The sequence below is a fragment of the Sprattus sprattus genome, assembly GCF_963457725.1.
Source record: "Sprattus sprattus genome assembly, chromosome: 4".
Taxonomy (NCBI): domain Eukaryota; kingdom Metazoa; phylum Chordata; class Actinopteri; order Clupeiformes; family Clupeidae; genus Sprattus; species Sprattus sprattus.
Genome location: NC_137923.1, coordinates 22,772,591 through 22,793,293, shown reverse-complemented (window position 1 = coordinate 22,793,293; position 20,703 = coordinate 22,772,591).

Sequence of the window (20,703 nt, the reverse complement as noted above, 5' to 3'; positions counted from 1 at the left end):
ACACATCAAATAAAATTCATCTCAGTTAGGCAGACCATGGCCAGAGAGCAGCAGCCATGGAGAGGGTCTGGCCCTGATCTGGTCCTGATCTGGCCCTAATCTGGCACAGGCAACTCTATTAGGGTAGCCGCCTGGACAAGAAAAGAGCCAGATGCTGTAGTGTTTCTAAGGACTTGCTCTCACAGATGGGCCGTTTCTAAGGCGTTTACTAATGTAGAGGATGAGGTCACTCTTGTTCGTCTGCTGGATGTTGTTCTCACTCAGTCTGCTAAAGGATTGGGGTTTGTTTCTGATTCTGTATACATACAAAAAAAGATATAAAAGAGAAATCAGCATCATTAGCCCTCCAGGAACATCAGCTGTGGATTGCACCACTTGATGTGCAAACACACAATATTATGTGAGAAACTGAAGGGAAATGGCTGCTAGGTAAGGTAGGTTGCTTGTAACATTTCAAAATGAAGCAGTCTTCTTACAGCAAGGTGAAATTATTCATATAATATGTATTACCAGTTGCATAAATCATGATGACTGAGCTCCGCAGGGCTCAATAAAGTGGAATATAAGGCAATACACCCTGACCATAACATGCTCCTCTGTGAATATAAGGCAATACTCCCTCACCATAACATGCTCCTCTGTGAATATAAGGCAATACTCCCTCACCATAACATGCTCCTCTGTGAATATAAGGCAATACTTCCTCACCATAACATGCTCCTCTGTGAATATAAGGCAATACTCCTTCACCATAACATGCTCCTCTGTGAATATAAGGCAATACTCCCTCACCATAACATGCTCCTCTGTGAATATAAGGCAATACTCCCTCACCATAACATGCTCCTCTGTGAATATAAGGCAATACTCCCTCACCATAACATGCTTCTCTGTGAATGTATAATATAATTGATGTGCTCATGCAGTCATTTATGCAAATGGTTCAAATAGGGATTCGTCAGTAAGGTTTCAGATTCTGGCCTGGAAAATCCGAAAGGTTTGTTGGAGCTGTTTACCATTACTATTGAAACCTAATGTATTGACTCAGAACAACATGCCTCCCATCTGTTTGTAGTCAAGGGGGGTGGGGGGGCATTTACTGCACATAAGCATTTGTAGTGGAGTTTGACAATGGAGTTTGATGAATAGAACAAGTTTGTATGATGGTCTGGCTAGACTATATTATTATTATTATTATTTTTGGCAAAGCCTTAAGCCTGCCTGGATTCCAACCGAATGTTTCCTCAACACTGAATATAATGAATATGGGATGGCGGCAGAAAGACAAAAACCTTAACATCATGACCAAAGGATTTTTTTAATGTTGGTGAAGTAATGAACCTACAAGGGATCATTAGAGCACCCCTCGTTTGTGTCCACTTAAAGTAAACAGTACTTAAAACATCACATACATGTGTACATGTATACATGTTATGCTTTCCTGGACAGATGTGTACAGATGTGCTTTCATGGACATTCTAGGTGATTGAATGTGTCCATGTATGTCACATAAAATGAGTCCGTGATTATGGAGGTGTGAGTGTTGCATCGATTAGCTTCTTCATCGTTATTTGGTTAATTCGTGTGAAGCTGCTGCCCACATAAATCACTCCTAAGGAACGTCTAATTAGCCCACCATATGGATTGCTTTTCAGTTACCATTAGACCACATGTGTGGTGCCATCTGCGTCATTGTTTATACTGTGTGAACATCGTTATCATCCACTGACACGTAACAGAAGTCCAACGATATACCGATCACAGTAAAATGTGGGCCAACATAAAGCCAGGCCTTGGATTAACATATGGTCATACAGCGGTAGCCTGACAGACAACCACACATGCTTTACAGCGCTGGTGATGAACTCACATGATTGGCGAGGAGAGGTGTGGACATGCCTGCGTTTACAAGGAGCACAAACAGGGTCTGTTTCACATTAAGAGGAGACGAGGTTCTGACACAAACAGAGCAGACTTCAGCTGTAAATGAAACACATCTGCTCTGACAGGGCTGTACTGCTGATGGACAGGCCGATGACCCATACGCTTGTACTGACTCTACTGTGCACTCACAACAGCAGAGTGCCAGAGGGAGGCAGTTTATGCAAACAGCTATGAAATGTCCTCCACAACTCAGGGGGACAACAACACACCACAGGGGTACAAGAGCCTTAAATGTCAATGAATGTACATTATATTGGGGTTAAGCTGGTAACACGTTAAGGCCAAGTGTATGTTAGTGTAATCACATCCAATCAAGAAGGGGAAAAGTGTGTGTGGTGGTGGTGGTGGTGGTGGTGGTGGTGGTGGGGGGGGGGGGGGGGGGGGGCATATTACTTACGCACATGCGAATGGCAGGAAGTATTTAAATGATATTGTAATAGTCCTGACATAATTCCAACTTATTTGTCTGCAGGGAAAGAGCTGAGATTTACATATGACACGCCACCTTTGCTTCAGCATTCGTGCCCACAGTTACTGAGAGAGCAAAAGGGAGGCAGGGAGGGAGAGAAAAAGAGGCCTCGACACGGCAGTTCAACATAGCTCTTCTTTTGGATTCTGCCTTTCAAATGAATATTAATATTTTCATGCACAGGTTCCTGTTTGTGTTAGGATTTGCGTGCACAGCGCCGGATTACAGTGTGCCTGTTGTGAGTGTGCCCAGGCATGTGAGTGGCCTTCTGTGCACTGCACATTATATTCTCTTATTGTGTTAGGTGAGGGAGTGCTTACCTCTGTGTTTGTCCGCCATGAGATTATCTCTTTGTGTTCATGTGCGTGCGTATGGCATGTGCAATCGAAAAATGTGATAACATGTTGTGTTATTGTTGCATTTTGTTTACTTTTTGTATATATTAAGTTTGAAGAATGTTTGAAAATGTGTACCATTGCATCTATATATATGAATGTGTGTGTGTGTGTGTGTGTGTGTGTGTGTGTGTGTGTGTGTGTGTGTGTGTGTGTGTGTGTGTGTGTGTGTGTGTTTATACAGACACGTAGATATTATCTGTGTATTTATGCCCCTGTGTTTGCATGGCAGAGCCACATGTGCCACACGTTTGATCATCTTGGAGCCACATATGTGGGCAGCAGAGAGGAGGGGAGCTAGACGCTGAGCTGACATTTCCTGTCGGACCCCAAGGGAAGAGGGGAGACTCAAACAAGGAGGGGCCGAAGCTTAATAGATGCGGTGTGCTTTATTTCACCAGCTCAGAGAGGCATCCATGCAAGGGGATGGCGTAACTTGCTATCAGGATGCTGGGAAAAAAACAACATCTTCATAACACATTCAAGAAGCAAAGGTACTGATGCATGTTGCACTGCAGGGATGCCCATGTAAAAAAATGAATTATGAACAAGAGGGAGAATGCATTCTGAAGTATACACTGCATAAGAAACAGAAGTTCATAGTAGACTGTGAGCCTGAATCTTACAGAATCATTAACAACAAAACATTAACAACAAATCACTGACAGCAAATAATGTCCGGTGTTTGCATAAATCCTAAATCTGACAAGAATGAATTCACGATGTCTTCATAGTATGTTTTTGGTCTTTTACCTCGCCAAGCTTGAGCACAGAATGACTGTAGTAATTGACATGCATCTCACATCAAGTCAGAATGCTGCAGAACTAAGCGTGCTAAATATGTGTTTAATGAAAGAGGTCCTAGACGAGAGATCAGATTCAAGCCCTACAGCTTTCCTCCTATTGGGATTTGTTTTTGTTATTAATAACCGCTGATGCGGTGTCACATTTGGCCTCATGTTTATGCCAAGCACAAAATCCAGCATTTCAGGCCAGTGTGAATGACTCCCTGACAGAGATGTCAAGAACTGTTGAATGACGACATTCAATACTGAGCCAAAGTGATGAGATGTATTTATGCAATATAGATCTGACAGCTGTATACAACATAACAGCATACTCAATGCAAAACAGCCCACTTAAAAAAGGGTGAAGGGTGTCTTTTCAGCTACAGGTTTTTTTAGTTGATTAAATGCCAGAGCAAATCATTTAAATGAATGTTCCAGGAAAAGGTGAATAGATCTGTGATCAATACACTGTGATGACAGCTCAAGCTGCAACGGCAAAACAACCCAGGTTTCTTCAGGGAACAATCAAGGCAAAATCAAAATGCAAAAGCACCTCAAAGATTTTAATAAATATCATGGGTGTTTTAAAAAGGGTGTTTTGTTGTCAAATGACATCCATCTCTCCATGTCCATATTTCATATGTATATTTCACCATCAACGCTAAGATCTATGACATAGTCATGTGGAGGCAATGAATCACATGAATGCCGCTATGTGCAAAGCCTGTCAGGCAGAGGTGTCATTTGATTTTGATAATTAAATATGCTTTAAAAGCATGCTGAGAAGAGTAGAGTGCAAATGTTACAATATGCAAATTATCAACACAGAAATCTCACAGTTAGCTGACCACAGTGGAAGAGGGGGGAGGAGGAAAGAGAGCCTTTGGGAAAATGTCATCTTCATCTACCGAGCATGGAACATTCCGCACGGGTCATAAACCTGGCGGTGTCATCACCACAGCCTATTTTCAGCCCGGTTAGCATTGGTGCTCAACAGGAGAACGGACGACGGTGAGGGCTCGGTTTAACTAATCCGACCATTTTCCGCCTGGTCAGGAGTTGGCCTTAGGCGGAGGAATGTCGAAACCCAGTCAGACAGGAAGGATAACATGGGGCATGTGTCTATAAATAACATTGCCAACTCGAGTTCAGGTGAAGAAGCAACAGTATGATTCTCCTTTAGGCATCAGCCCTGGAAACGATATTTTGTCTGAGTGAGAAAATACGGTTGCCTTTATCGGAAACAGTCGCAGTTACCATCAAATGGCTTGAATTGTAACCTGCATTGTATTGTATTCTTGAATTTCTTGACTTCTGATGCTGGACAATTTGAAGTGGACAATGCTGAATCAAGACCGGAGTCTTTCACATAAGACTAGAGAGGAGATGAGCAAACAGCCTATAGACATGTCAATTCAGCTTTTATTTGTTCCACTTTTACAACCAAAAGTGAGGTACAGGAAATAAATGAATACATATGTATCAAGGCATAAGGCTTAACTTACCATAAATATGAAGACATTCATTATACCGGTGTCAGGGAAACAACATTCATCAATTGATTTATTTGTGTTTGGAAACCTTGTGGTGGTCTGCCACCTGAAGCGGTCTGCCACACTGAAGAGAGGCATTGACCAGAGGGTTGTGAAATGCAAGTCTAGTTAGCGTGACTAATCCTGTTTTTATTAGATGAAGGGTTCCATGGAGGCTTTTGCATATGTTAGTGTAGCTCCATAGCATAGCACAACACTATGCCTTTATGGGTCTAATTATCCACTACATTAAACTATGGGACATGATCTTTTTAACAGATAGGCATGGCACACTGCATAACTAACACATCTAAGAGAAATTAAATAGTTCACACAATAAAATTGAATTAAAATGAATTAAAACCACATAATGATACACATAAAAAATGTGTCCGCAAGAAAATTATAGACCAGTGAAACAATATTGAATATAGCAGTCATTTTTTCCCCTTTCACTGCACTTGGAATCAGTTAAGCGCCACTGAACTGCACAATGTGCAAAACAGAACTGTATCATAAAACGCCAATGAAGAGCCAATGCCATTGACATGAATTGTACAGTTTATAGTACAGTTGCCCACAGGCAAATGCCTTCGGTAATAGTGCAAGTTATACCGAACATTACCCATTTCAACATGCTGGTAGCATATAACCTACATTTTAATTAAAGATCCTCTCCTCAAAAGTTAAGAATAGGCCACTGTCAATTTGTCAAATGCCTTAGATAAGTCAGCAAAGTTGGGGGGAGGTAACAGTGTCTCTTGTTATCTGGTGCAGAAATAATACTAGAGCTGACTAAAGCAGCAGCTGAGACTTTGATGTGTTTAGCCCTGCAACCACATTGATAAGAACTATAGGGATATGCACCCAAAACACGAACACTAGGGCTTAAGATAAGCATTAACTAATTATAGTGGAATTTTGCAAGGCAAGACAGTTTTAGTACTTGCAACAATGATTTGTGATGTTTAGAATCACACCTGTCCGAAGGAGAAATAAATGCCATCAGAGGCATCAAGCCAGAAGTAAGAGCAAAGCTGAGTTATACAACCTGCAATTAATTATTCAAAGATGTAATGAAATACATTAAAATAAAACATTCTGGGCTGAGCGGGCCAGGCTGAAGTTGTGGTTGATTACACAACTCCTGTCATATGTGACCAGCTTTGTCTTCTTGTCAAGGCAAGGTACATTTATATACACACACGTTTCACACACAGAGGCAGTTCCATGTGCTCTACATAACTGAGAGCAAATGGAACAGCCAAACGAGAGAAAAAGACAACGTTAAAAGAAAGTATGTAAAAGAAATTAAAGAACTTAGTTAAAAGAACATACATTGTACATGAAAATGGAGCGATAGCCCAAATAGAATAAGCAATAGAGCTCGATAAAGCTGTTTTCAGAGAAAGACCCTAAACAGAACTTAGAGAGCCTAAAAATAGTCCTGCCAATAGGGCTTAGCTGTAAGCCTGAGACGTTACTTCCCTATCAGGAGTGACTAAAGGTATTCTTCCAGAATAAAAGTGCATTATTACAGTAAGTCAATACATAAAAAGTAAACAAATAAAAAGTAGACTGCATTTGATCAGTCAGCAAAAAGCATCTAAACACAAATTAGACAAGAAATGCCTTTAAATTAAGTGCACTAAGGATAGACAGATGAAAATAGAAATATTTTTAACCTGGATTTAAAAATAGCTACATTTACAATCTTTAAGATCGTAGTAGGCTGTTTTGGTGATTGCTTTCATATGGATGGTAAAAGTGAGATCTGAGCTGATTAGAATGGAACGATTTTGAGACTGAACAGAAGAGGTAAGAGAATTGATCCTTGGATGATTCTGCAAGACCTGAACTAATCAAGGACTGCTCCGAAAAGTCCTACACAATTTTCCAACCTGTCCAGCAGTATTACAGTGCCCTCCACAATCATTGGCACCCCTAATGAATATGGGCAAAACAGGCTGTGAAAAAAATATGTCTTTTCTGTTTATCCTCTTGGTCTTCCACTCAAAATATTCACCAAAATCTTACCTTTTCATTAAAGTAAAATTATTGAAAGAAAGAAAAAACTGTTGACATTAAATAAATATTTTCCCCCAAAACATTTGTGCCACAATTATTGGCACCCCTTAATTTAATGTTTTGTGCAGCCTCCCTTTGCCTTCTCCTATAATGCATGATGAGGTTGGTGAACACATGGAACTGGATCTGAGACCACTCCTACATGCAGGCACTCCAGATTCTTTAGATTCTGAGGTCAACGTTTGTAAACTCGGCTTCAGCTCATCCCACAGAGGTCGGGGGACTGTGATGGCCATGGCAAAACCTTCCACAGCTGTCTAACACTGGAGTTTGGAACCGACCACCTTTCATTCAAGATAATTTTATATCTCCGCTTTAACATTGTCTGACTTAGGTTGTAAAATGCTAGACAGTTGTTGCTCGGTTGGCTGTTTAAATCGGCAAGGAGACAAGCCCGGATTTAGTTTTTATCGCATTTCAAACCCGCCCACGTTGCTGCCAGCTGATTGTACGTAGACGTCTTCTGGGTCAACTTTTCTCGGACACACAGTAAAGTAGCCTTACTTCACCCTGTTTTGGTCACCTCATTTATCAGAATAACTACCTAAAACCGGAATAGATCAAGCAATAAAGTCAAGAAACAAAGCATTAACACGATTCAAATGGGATTACCCAGCTGCTGCTCTACCCAAGTACCTAAGCAAGCAAGTAGGCTAGGCTAGTGTATTTTGTCATCCAACTAGTAATACTACAATGTCAGTAGAAAATATATGGGAAGATCATTTAAGTTGTCATTCGCCAGACCAGGTGTTCGTTCTTGTTTAAACCAGGAAATTGTGTCAAATGATAAAGAACATCGTTGGGTAGGCTAACTGCTGCTAGCTAACAGCAGGTAGCTCGCTAGTTGGTAGCTAGCTATTAAATGGCACTCATCTTTGCTGTGATTATGAAGATGTTTTTTGTTTTCACCTTCCAGACGACATCGTTGTGAACCCAACCACATCTGAAAATGAAATAACTATCTGTGCTTTTGTAGGATTTCACTTTTTGAGGGGACGGATTTTCTATTAGAGATGTAAATATCTCCACACTGGAGCTCAGGCAGGGACTTCTTCGAGGTTAAAGAAATAAAAATGTCAGGACAGGTGCAGTAAATGTATCACAAGTTCCTAAAAAAAGATATTTCTAAATATGTACTGTACTGTAAGAAAGATATTTCTAAATATCTCTGTCTGGCTATAGTGGTATGGTCTGTGGTTGATGGCGATCGTTGTTGAGTAGGCACTGCTTAAAGTTTTCCACTGTTTCTCGCTGTTCTTTTTGCCCGCCAGCTAAAAATTGTAGACTGAAAACTATCAACTGTGTTGTTTTGGCGCTAAATAAATACAATTGTAATAATCTGAGTACTCTATTACACTATAGTTCACTATTTGATGTCCTGTATGACCTGCATCTTAACTAGCATATACTCGCATAATGCATACATGAGGCTAAAGACAATCTACAAGAATTGAAAAGATTCAAAAGGGCAGCTAGTGTGTAATTACAGTCTGATGACTGAGTATGTTTTTATATACACTGATTATCCATGAAATGGGTCAGCAGACTGAACTGATGTGCATATGTTTTTTGAGCCTTAAACTTTCAGTGGAGTCATGTGGTGTCCTTTCAAAAATGCATAGGTCACAGTATGGCATGCTGGAGAGACAGAAGAGTGACATCCGAGTTAATTTGCCCCTCCGTGACTATGTTGTGCTGTGCAGGGCATTTGTTTTTTTTTACGCGGCTACCGGGAGTGTTACTGTAGGATTATGGCTCAGGCCTGAATCACTGTAAGCCCGTTGACAGTGGACTGGGGCATGGAGCACAATCACAAGGCCCCACAGTCTGTTATCAGATAAGCCCTGCCCTGATCTGAATCCCACAGTGACACCATGGGGAGAGGGATGCTCTTTCTGCACTGCCTGCTGCACTGTCGCACACAGAGCTATGGACTTGCAGCATTGTACAATACTCCACGCTGAGGCACCACTTCAATCAGACACTGCAATGAGTTATTTGAGCAAATAACAGACAAAAAGGAAAGAAAACGGTAAAATAGTTGACATCTGGAGATCAGATCTCCTCAGAATGGGAGATGTCACCAAACTTTAGAATGCAGAGAGTGCAACATGGATGTTGACAATTCTGAGACAGAAGAGAAGTTGTGGAGGTGACCATTAAAGGTATGTGTGTGTGTATGTGTGTGCGTGCGTGCGTGCGTGCGTGCGTGCATTCGGGTGTGTGTGTGTGTGGGTGTGTGTGTGTGTTGGTGTGTGTGGGTGTGTGTGTGAGTGTGTGAATGGGTGTGTGTGTCTATCTGTGTGTTCTCAGGAATACCTCTGCAGATGTAAACTTTGTGTTCAAGGCAGGCGAGTCAACAAGAGATGACAGGGACATTGGAATGAGATCATCACTCTGGGAAAAATACAGATTTTTCTGCACAATACAATGTCGTGTCTGAATGGTATGTTTGTGTATGTGTGTATGTGTGTGTGTGTGTGTGTGTCTGTATGTGTGTGTGTGTGTGTGTGTGTGTGTGTGTGTGTGTGTGTGTGTGTGTGTGTGTGTGTGTGTGTGTGTGTGTGTGTGTGTGTGTGTCCCATTGAATGAACAGCAAACTGGAAGAACAACACTGAGCTCCCAGGGGGAGCAGATGAATGCAGAGTTAAAATAGCATACTTGATTTTGCATCTCTTGTGTGTGTGTGTGTGTGTGTGTGTGTGTGTGTGTGTGTGTGTGTGTGCGCGTGTGTGCGCGTGTGTGTGTAGACACCTTGTAGGAGCTGATGCCTAACATTTGTAAGTCAACATCTTGTGTACTCCAGTAGCAGCTAATAGGTTGAGTATGCAGTATGAGCGGCACGACTTTTTTCAATGGATTCTGACTAATTTGACCATGAGGAACAAAACTAGGGAGCTGTCATTTCATGTAACCCGAGCGAAAATTGAGATTTTGCCACGCCCTTTTAGCGCGCTTGCGGCCCATCCAGCGCATCTGTATCTCAGCTTCTGAAGGTCGTAGACTCAAACTGACCGGAATATGCATGTTTATATATGCACTAATAAGGTTTCTAAGCTCTAAACCCTTTACTTTTCGAGATACACAAGAAAAACCAATGCGTGGGGCGCAAAAAGCTTAAAATCGCACAAATTATATTTCTACTTCAGCAGGAGCATTCAATAGGGCATTATAAATGTCTTCTTAGCCATTTAAAAACAGTATTAGGCCAATTCAATGTTCTTTTATTGAGTCTTAACCACATAAACCAACTAAAAGGCCCTTAAATTTGATTAAAACTAGACGCTGACAAGGTTTTTTGGCTGAAAACAGTGTTTTAATTCTCATGTATCCATTTCAAATCGTTTCAACCACAACAAAACAGTGGCAAGCAATTCACATATATCTTAATAATCCAATTTACGATAACAAACACTCAATCTACGTACTCCTAATTATATTGCCCAAATAAGCAAATACTATTCATACAAAATACGTGTAGGTAATACAACTTTATCAATGACAATGCATTTAGCGGACACTCTTTACAGTCAATTGAATTGTCAGTTTCACCATGTTTCACTGTGATTTGTTGTAAATGTTCTTGCATGAATGGAGCCCAGCTTTGGTGGCATTTACATGACACTTACAGAATTTTGTACATGTCACACGAGACACTCTGCAGGAGCAAGTGGATTTGGCACAAGTAGAGCAACGGCAGGGCTCAGGGATGTTTGTAGGGCGCTGAGCAGCAGTTGGTACATCAATTGGGGTCAGGATACCCTGATCATTGATCTGGTATCCAAAATCTACTGGGTTGGGGAAAGTGTTTGGGGAGTCAGCAGAACGATACCATTTAAAAGCCTGGAAATAGGAACGTTTGATATGCTCATGAATTGATGCAGAGCAACAAACAAGCTTTTTGAAATTGACCTGATCGTAGTATTGCTCTTTCCTGTATTGATTGAAGGTCTCAACCTCCCTGTTCTTAGGGAGACATTGTACAAGGAAGTTTTCTGCTCCTTTCATCATGTTATCATCAATCGGGAGTTTCCCAAAATTATCAATGCAGCTCGTATCCAATGCTTTGGTCAAACAGGCAACCTTTGATCCAACCTTACTTGTGCTGTCACATCCTGTCAAGGCATGTATGCCAGGTAAATTCCTCACAAGGCAACTGTTCAGCTTTGAGGCAAGGAGATGAATAGGAATTATTTTCTTTGTTCGACCCCTGCCAGATTTGAGGTGAAGCTCCTTTAAGCACCATCTATTCGCCTGATGATAGAGCAGGATAACTAAGACATCCGTGTCCGGAGACAGGACAAGAATAGAGTTAACTCCAGATTTCTTGCCATGCTGAATGTGGGCCATCATTCTCTCATCTGCCTCTTCTTGTGGGCTTTTCAGCTGAGGAATGTTACTGCACTGTCTGCTAACCAGTTTCATGCAGGTCATTCCATCAATCCCGCCAAAATAAAATGTCAAAGGCCCATGGTAGTTTTTAACTACCCAGTTCATGAAGTAATTCTGGATTTGTACTTTGTTCTCAGCCGAGTTCCAGAACAACTGCATGTCAACAGGGAGTTTTTGCCTCTCACTCTTGATGGTGACTGTTATGTGTCCAGCGTTTCCTCTCCTTGATCGTTCACCATCTTTGATTGAAGCATCATTGTAGGAGTCAAAAACGATATCAATCCGTGATGAACCCCTTGACGCTGCAACAATATGGCTCAGCAGTGTGTCTGCAAGTTCCCCGTAATTTCCTAGGTTCATCTTTTTGATTGGTAATTTTCGGATGAATGCCATAAAATCAATCACCGTCATCTGTGGATTGATTTCAGTAATAACATTTCTATCTTCCTTCGAAAGCTCATTGACGAGAGCTCTTGCCAATGCGGATTTATCAGCCTTAGCCAATGATATCCCAGCTTTTGTCTCCCTTGTCAGGAAGAATGATGAGGGAGATATCTCGAATTTCAACAGGTCCTCGATTGAAAAACCTCGCTCTTTAGCGTAGTCAATGAAGTGAAGTGCATCAGATTCATCACTCTTGGAGTTAATCACCTTCTTGCTTGGACCAGCTGTCTGCACTTCAGGGTTGGGCATGACAACATTTTTGTTGGTGGAAATAGTGTCATGGATGGATGAAACTTTGAGAACCAGGCGGTCTTTTACATAGGCCTTGTAGCTAGTTTCACCGACATCAATGCACTTGAGGATTCCAGATACAACGTTAGGTGCTATACTAGCTTTAGTACAAACATTTCTGAGCCCTGTGTCATCACTGTCAAAAGGACTGCCAACAAGTCTCAAGTATTGAAGCAGCTGCTTCACTCGACTGTTGCTCAGTTTGGCTGCTGTTTTACTGAATTCGTGGTGCAGGTCTAGCTCTGTATCCCTGTCTCGGCCAATGCTGCACCACTCCATTACATTAGTGAGATGCTTATCCTTCTCATGTTTAACTATGTCCCATAAAGCAACCGCCTCCTTTTGAGCCGTGATTCCGATGAGGCCTCCTGCTATCTTGGCAGGCTTATTGTATGCCTTTTCCAATGCCATGTCGATACCCACCCCACTACCTTGTCGATTTGAAAGACGCGCAACCCATCCGCCTTTGATGAAATGGCTATATAAGTCTGCAAAACGTTGTTGCAATTCAAGGCAGTCTTCCAAAAACAATGGAACCCACCTTGAGTAGTTTGTTCTACCAAGTCCAAAGAATAGAGGTAAGCATTCACGAATGGTTTTGACAAAAAGGAACCAGTCTCCCTGTCTGATTGAGTGGGTAAGATTCCGCAATCTTGGGTAGATCTCATCAAGAAACATGATCCAGTATCTGAAGTTTTCATTGCCAGAACATGACAATTTCCATGAGTCGAAAGCAGCTTCAAAATCATTGTTGCCCATTCTGGCTTGTTCCCAAGATAACTTGAATTCTTCGATATTGTCATTTTCAAGGTATTCCACACAGTCTTTCAGGGAAGCATCAATATCGTCTAGGCACTGCTTTTGTCCAACAGCTTTGAGATATTCTTCGAACTTCTCCATCAGTAGAAAGTAAATGGCTTCAGCTACCAGACTCATCCCTTCTTTACCTTTAACATAGTGGCCGCCAGTCATAACTTTCGAGTCAACGATACCCTGACCATAAACATCTGATTCACTCAAAGCAAGCTTGATTCCACTACAATCCAAGAACTTTCCAAGACATGCAATCACAATTTTTTCAGTGTGAAATGGCCCAAGACCAAGAAAGATGTTTCCGAACACTTCAGGCTTAAGCATCTGGATCTCCTTTGCTAATGCATACACACCCTCATCCATCCAAAGTGCTCCCTGTAAGTCACCCTTCTGTTGCAAAGCATCCTTGAAGTTCAGCATCCCAGTAAACACACTGTCCATCGATGTGACCGGATATCCTAAAGTGGGAACGAAAGAGATGGTTGTTTGCTCAAAAGCAGTCTCTTTTTGTAGTGCACTCTGTGTTCCAGTGAAGCTAGGTACTGGTATTTCTTGTTCCTCGCTAATTACTCTACTCCTACACCATAAGAAGTGATCCTTATCAACATCAGCCCCAATAGTAGCATCATGAGTGTATTTGGTAGGTTTAAATATCTGTGATATTTTAGCTGAGCCGTTGGTCAAGCCGGATTTTTGTAATATCTGACATTCTAGAACACCAGAAAACTTCCTCTTCTGTGTCCCGCTGCCTATTTGTGTAAACTTCCGTTGAAGGTCTTCCTCAACTTGTTTCCCTTTCTCTTTATTCTGAAGCAAAATCATAACTGTGTCATGAGTGGTATCCTTGCCACTAGGTGTAGAGTTCTTCCAATCAAAGTTGTCGATTGCTCCCTGGATAGGATGGATGTCATCAATCTCTTGAGAAACGGGACATCTGAATGGTTTCGTTTTCTCAACGAGATCCTCTGCATAGGCAGTCATCTGTCTCCTATAAGAGTCATAACTGATGCAAAGTTGGAACTTGTTGACAATGTCGAGAGGACCGCGTTTCCCTGTGATATCATGTAGGGCTGCAGCTAAGCTGCAGTGCATTGGAGTCTTCTTCCCCTGCGAAATCCAATAATAAATTGATTGGAACACTGTGTCAAAATGTGGGAGCCAATCCTTTGTTTGTCTCTTTGTTGCATTTGGGAATAGCATCTCAAAGAACTGTAGCCACTTTTGAGGTCTATTCTTCTTGAACAAATCCATAGATAAAGCAGTGTCATCTGCTGAGCAGAGAGAGGTACCGAGTCCAAAATCAACTGCCCTGCATTCCATGTACAGATCGGAGACAAATTTACTGACAGAATTTCGATTAGTGTACCTTGATGCCTCAACTATGTCACTTTTCAATGAGGCTGAAGAGAAGACCATTTGACACTGCTTCTTGTCCAAGGGATATGTGAAACAGATCTCACTTCCGAATCTCTTGATCAGCATGACCTTGATTTTCCTATTTTCAACCCAATCCTCAGAGCCCCGTCCTTTGTTGACGTCGTCCCGGATGTCAGATATTTTGTAGCCAAAATTCTCAAACTGAAGGCTATCAAAAACATTCTTTACTAAAACATCCATCTCAAGTCTTTCGTCTGAGCGTTCAATAATCTTTTGAAGAGCATCCACTCTACTTTTGTACCTGTTGAGGTATTGTTTGATGCAGAGGCTGTGGTACATGATGTCTGCGGCCCAGACATCACCAATATCCTTCTGCAGAATACATCTTTGTCTCACTTCATCATCAAAAAATTCGATGGCATCAAGAAAAGACTGTGTCCTATTGGCCTCTGATAACCGAAAAATCTGCCTAGATTGATCTGGCCGTGGCCCTCTGTCACTGTTACAAATAATACACCACTTCACTTCACTACTCGGACAAGACCTTGACCTCACTCTTCTCTTACCCTCAGTCAATCTTTCGATCTCTCGAGTGCTTTCACTCATCCCTGCTGTATCTTGTTCCTCAAGCTCCATTGCCTGAATGCTAAGTTCTCCTCGTTCCTCCTCCCGTTTTGCTCTTAAGATGTATACAGAATAACAATTTGTGCTCTTATCTTTCTTTGTTGCCATGTGGTACATAAATTGAGGCAGTCTATCAATCCTCTGTTGAACTTTTTCGTCCAGCAATATGGCTGCGGCTGACTTGATCTTATCCCTCCCTGCTTCAGCTCCTGAATAGGGCCACAAAATTATCAGTTTAACGTTTTTGTGTAATGGGTGATCAATAAAATTAGGGACGGTTGTCTCCGAAATCTGAGATGAAAAGAAGCAAATTAAAGTAACACTATGGAGTTTCTGCCGCCAGGTAGGGGGCTACTTTCTGCCGGACTATTCGGTAACTTATTTGCTGTCTTGCTTTGTCTTTTGTTGCGCTTTTGATGTTTGACTGTGTTAGGAAAGTTGTTGGCAAGCAAGGCAACATAGCTTTCACTATAACATTACAAAGAAGCCGCCGCAAGAGCATTTATTACTAACATCAATGTCCAAGCGTGTTATAACAAGCCTTCTAACAGCGCTAACGAGATGTCTTGTTAGCGGCTAAACTTAGTAAAACCTGTTGAAATTAGCTTACTCTTTTTATGACAAACTAGCTAGTCCACAACTTTCCTAACACAGTCAAACATCAATCAAGTGCAACACAAGACAAAGCAATACAGCAAATAAGTTATTTAATAATTCGGCAGAAAGTAGCCCCCTACCTGGCGGCTCCATAAACCCCATAGTGTTACTTTTAGTATTTCACAAACTGTTCAAAATTTGGAAAATGTACACCGACCTGAAAGTTTTCCTGATTGTTTTCCGCAAATGACACACTCATGACGCTGCAGAGGATCACTGGCAGGCAATGGTCTCAAGGGTACAGATCCTGATATTGAAGCAGAAGAGGCTTCGGGAGAGGGCTGAGGCTGCTGCATGCTCCTGATACCAGCATGAGTTGAATGGCCTTTTACTCTGTATCATGTGGCTAAGACTCAATAAAAGAACATTGAATTGGCCTAATACTATTTTTAAATGGCTAAGAAGACATTTACAATGCCCTATTGAATGCTTCTGCTGAAGTAGAAATATAATTTGTGCGATTCTAAGCTTTTTGCGCCCCACAAAATATTTGTTCTTGTGTATCTCGAAAAGTAAAGGGTTTAGAGCTTAGAAACCTTAATAGTGCATATATAAACATGCATATTCCGGTCATTTTGAGACCAAATTCAAGTGTCTACGACCTTCAGAAGCTGAGATACAGATGCGCTGGATGGGCCGCAAGCGCGCTAAAAGGGCGTGGCAAAATCTCAATTTTCGCTCGGGTTACATGAAATGACAGCTCCCTAGTTTTGTTCCTCATGGTCAAATTAGTCAGAATCCATTGAAAAAAGTCATGCCGCTCATACTGCATACTCAACCTATTAGCTGCTACTGGAGTAGTGAGGCCAGTTGTAACGAATGTATTAGAAGAAGGGGAGATCTTTCCACATGAAATATCAAAGGATTACACAGCAAGTACGACCTGGCAACATTTAGAAAAGGTTCAAATCTGACTTTTACGCCTTTAGAAGAGTCTCTGCTCTTTTCTCATAGGCACAGTTTCTCCACCACGACGGCCCACTCCTCTCCGCCCCACTCTCCTCTCTCCACTCTGAGCCCACTCTCCTCTCCTTACTGCCCCCCCTGCTGTGTGGCTTGTCATGGGCACAGAACAAGGGAAGGATACCTCTGGCTTAAACGTTGTTACTGCGTCCATAAATAAGATGGGCTCCCTGTTGTCCTTCCCTGTCCGTTTTTCTCCCCTCTTTCTGTCTCTCTTAGGCAGCTTCTGTGGCCTAGCCACTGCTGGAGGCTCAAACTGCACTGTCAGGCCACCATAAGCTCCTCTCAACACTGCAGGAGGGATTAGTGGTGCATAAGTGACTGCATGTGCTGGGGGTCCCGTGGCCGCCATGCCCACACTCCACCCACACACAGTCCCGGTGAGCACTGAAAGGAAGCATTGATGTGGCTGTCTAATAGGCCTGGTTTCGATATGTGCCCGTGTCTCCCCCCTCCGGAGAGGCTGGGGCCACTAAACAGATGGGTCAATAAGCAGTGAGGAAGGGAGCCAGATGCCTGGCACGGTGCCTCAGTGCGGGGGACGTGGGTTCTGGGGTCACGTGAGGAGATAGCTCCTAGGAACGAGGATGAATGCCAGGGTTTTCAGATACACTGATGTGTCAGTCTGAGTCACTGCCTGAATAAGTGTCAATAAAAGCCGGGCCTGAAAAGGAATGTGATATCATACCGGGGTTTTTCCTGCAATGAACCAAGCCAGAGGCTGAGAAAAAATACAGAATAAGAGAATAAATAACAGAAAGATACAGTGCTGATGTATTTAGTTTAAAAATATGCTTCTGTTACATGTTTTTGTGCACTGTAAAGCCACTGCTAGTTATAAAGCCTTCTGGATGGATATGTGTATATTGTGTGCGTGCGTGTGTGTTTGTGTTTGTGTGTGTGTGCGTCTGTGTGTGTCAGTGGCGGTCCGTCAGGGCCTTCAAGGCCTTCTCTGCTGGCCTAAACATCATCAGAAAATAAATGTAATAAAATAAATTTAATTTTAATATTTTCTTTTCATAAATATGTATTAAATGATTCCCCATAGTCCATTATCTTCATTTCATGCTTCCAGCGTTGTTCATTTATGTTAGAGCTTTCATCCAATCATATTTCCGCTATCATGTGTTGCCACGCTCCTTGAAATCTTCCCCGAGAACAGAAATCTTCCCTGAGGCCTTCAGAATTCACATTGAAGGCCCGTGTACATCTGATTGGCTATCACAACTTGCTGTTTCAGTTCATTTAAGTTGAATGAACTGAAACAGACAGTTGTGACAACCAATCAGATTTCGAGTTGGCGACACTGGGCCTTCTAGAAGGCCCGGAAGATTTATTTCCTCGCGTTGAACGTGACACGTAAACGTCCTTTGATTGGATACTGAGGCAGACCGGTGCAGTGCTTCAGTGCTCAGTTTAGCTGGCTAAAACGACGTACATCGGTTTCAATGCTTATTCTTCTAGTTGTTTCAATTGGTAAGACTAAATATAATTACATTAACCAACTCAAATCAATTAGTTTACACAAACTTGATAATTCCAGTTTTTGATACAATTACAACGCCATTTTCAAGACGGAACTTTCAAGAAAAACTGGATATCGTGAGGATGGGAAGTTTAATGAAACTGCTTTGCAGGTGGGACAATGCGATGTTACTTGTTAAACTTGTTAAACTTAACATTGAGTCACATAGGCTACTTTTGGTGGACTTAATAAAACTTTGTAGACTAATCCCTGAAAATCGCCTTTTATTTTTAAGTTGTGACAGTAATATCCAAGCGATCATATAACTTAGAGTTTACTACTCTTAATGTATTGTTAATACGGGTGTATTGATTTGAAATGCTCCGGAAATATTAATAAAGTCTGTTGTACTCGACTATGTTAAGGTGATGCAATGCTCACTTATACTGCCTTTCTGTATAAAATATACTGGTTCGAGAGCCATGGCGTCATAATGATGGTATTAGGAGGTGGATTCACTCAGTTTAACATCGTGTAGGTACACTGTAGGACATCGCTGAAGGCCTAGTCGTGAAATGCACGGACCGCCACTGGTGTGTGTAAATGTGTGTGTTTGTGTGTGTGTTTGTGTGACAATAGGAGTGAAAGGTGAGGTAAGTTAGGGATTCAGGTGAATCAAATAAGACAACTGAAGTGTAAAAATCATGTTTCTCAGTGCAAGACACAAGTGCACTTCTCATTTTAAATGCTGCCAACAGCTGCCCCTGCCTCAGTAGACCAACCAGATGAGGAGGGAGCTAGAGATACTTCGTCAGGACACGGCTGCTGGAACGGACGGCCCCCGGGTGCTGAAGGCGTGTGCTGACCACCTAAATGGAGTATCTCCAGAACCTTTTCAACATGGCTCTGCACCTCAAGAGAGCTCCTGGGCTGTGGAGAACACCTTGCCAGGAGCCAGTGCCAAAGAAGGGGCAGATGCCTCCTGAATTGATGCAATGCTCTCAGGTGAATCTTGACTTTCACTTCTGAAGGGGAATGTGCCTGTACTGCCAAATAGCCAAGGGGTGCATCTCATGAACGTAGAAACTGGCCAGCATATATAGACAATGGAAGAACAACATGGACAGGGTCAACACCTAGGAAGAGGAGTAAGGCATGGTGGAAGAACAGGAGTAAGGCTGTGTGGTGGAGGAAGAGGAGGAGAGGAGTAAGGCTGCATGGTGGAAGAAGAGGAGAGGAGTAAGGCATTGTGGAAGAGGAGGAGTGGAGTAAGGCTGCGTGGTGTAAGAAGAGGAAAAGGAGGAGTAAGGCTGCATGGTGGAAGAGGAGGAGTAAGGCTGCGTGGTGTAAGAAGAGGAGGAGAGAAGTAAGGCTGCGTGGTGTAAGAAGAGGAAGAGGAGTAGTAAGGCTGCATGGTGGAAGAAGAGGAGGAGAGGAGTAAGGCTGCGTGGTGTAAGAAGAGGAAGAGGAGTAGTAAGGCTGTGTGGTGGAAGAAAAGGAGAGGAAGAGGAGTAAGGCTTCGGTGGAAGAGGAGTGAGGTTGTGTGAGGGCAGAGGAGGAGTAAGGCTGCGTGGGGGAAGGGTAAGGAGGCAAGACAGAGGAAGAGGTAGAACAGGCCAAGGATCCCATACAATGATGTTCATCAGCTATGTGTGTATCTTTTAATTTGTGCAATGTAGTGCTGTCTGACCTATCTGTACCAAAAACGTACAGTAAAAGCGTAAATGTGAATCCTGTCCAATATCTTGCAATCAATCTCCCTCATATAGTAATGTGTAACATCTCGGTTATGGATATAACCTCGGTTCTCTGAGTAAGGGACCAGATGTGATTGACGAGAAATGACCTGTTCATTGACCAATCGAAGTACTTTCTATTCACGCCGGAAGGCAAATCACCACCCTGAGCCCGCCCCCTCAGGTGCCTATATATTGAAGGTGACTATGCCGCTCCACCTCTGAAGACTCCTTTGAGCCTCCAGAAGAAACACACGCACTGTGCACGCAACCTTATCACATCTGGTCCCTAACTCAGGGAACGTAGTGGGACTGCGATGTGATTGACGGGACCGTGTCTAATCCCGCATGCAACAGTGTCGGCCAATATACATACACACACGCCAACCCATTTGCCTTGCCCTCATAGAGGTTCATGTGGCGGCGGCAGTGTGTCTTACAATGGTAATGAATTCAATATAAGAGAAACGGGACCACCGATCCTATGCTTATAAATACTTACACCCATCTGCGCCGTCCGCCTTTAATCCATAAAGGGAGACAGTCATGCAGTTAATAAAACATTGCATGTTACACATGATCACAGATCACTCGCCTGCAACACGCTCTGCAGAAAACCGGGCTCCGCCACATCCAACATGTAGTAATTAATAAAGGTGTGGCGAGAGCTCCAGCTTGCAGCTTTGCAAATGTCATCCACTGACACACCCTTAAACAGGGCCCAG